Here is a 1,039-nt window from a genome sequence, read left to right as displayed (position 1 = left end):
GTCCAGAAAAGTGAATTTTAACTAAAAACTAATAAAAATATACTAAAAATTAACTAGATCATACTAAAAACATACTAAAAATAATGCCAAAAAGCGTACAAATTATCCGCTCATCAGTGGTCCAATGACATCTTAGACAATTCAGACAGACCATCATAAAATATATACAGGATGGTCCATTCTGAAAGCATGTCAGAAGGACACTTTTTGGTCAGTTGCTTGTATCTCTCCCAAGCTTCATAGAGGGATTCACCTTCTTTCTGTCTGAATGTTTGAACATCCACTCTAATCTTACTCAGCTTTTGAGGAGGAAAGAACTTGGCCAAGAAGGCCGTAACTGATGCCAGGGCATCTAGGCCAATTTCACTGACCTTTTCTTTACTGTTTTAGGGTAGTTTCATGTATTTTCTTAGTGAATAAGGCAAGTTTTCGATGAAATTACACTTACACCTTGATTCAAGCAACTTTTGTGAACTTTGCATAATTTCATGAGTATTTTGATAGAAATGAATGATAAATTGATGACGCATAATCTCATGACGTTGGCTAGAGCTTTGATGCACTTTAATTGCTTGTTTTCAGGGCAAAGGAAGCAAGGAAGAATCACGTTAATATTAGTTAACGTGAATACTAACGTGGAATGGTAAAGCTTGCAACGTTAATGAGAAAAGTGATCACCAATAATGCCTGTGAAGCCACCCAAAGCTCACGTTACTTGCCACGTTAACTAAGTTAACGTGGTAGTTAACGTAGAAGAAGAAGGAACTCCAATGTTAATGGTAAAAGTGAACACCACTAACGTTGGAGAACTTGGCAATGATCCACGTTAAGAGTCAGGTTAACTTAGTTAACGTGAACTCTAACGTGGAAGACGAACAAGAGCCAACGTTAGTGACACTCACTTTTGTCACTAACGTTGGACCAACTAGCATTGCCTATGTTAACTTTCACGTTAAGACTATTAACGTGAAAGTTAACGTGGAGTTGAAATCAAGGAACCAACGTTAGTGACACTCACTTTTGTCACTAACGTTGGAAA

At 37.2% G+C, this 1,039-nt stretch overlaps 1 non-coding gene across 1 annotated transcript; it reads left to right on the top strand.

Annotated features, from left to right (window-relative positions):
• The first annotated feature begins 186 nt into the window (after positions 1-186).
• LOC127746367 (small nucleolar RNA R71) lies at positions 187-293 on the top strand. The gene has a single exon (XR_008007986.1). It is a non-coding gene; the product is annotated as a small nucleolar RNA R71 (small nucleolar RNA).
• Positions 294-1,039: the final 746 nt, after the last annotated feature.

This window comes from Arachis duranensis, chromosome 3 (genome assembly GCF_000817695.3).
Source record: "Arachis duranensis cultivar V14167 chromosome 3, aradu.V14167.gnm2.J7QH, whole genome shotgun sequence".
In the NCBI taxonomy this organism is placed as follows: Eukaryota; Viridiplantae; Streptophyta; class Magnoliopsida; order Fabales; family Fabaceae; genus Arachis; species Arachis duranensis.
Note: the sequence above shows the minus strand (reverse complement) of the source record. Positions and strands in the feature narration are given on the sequence as shown.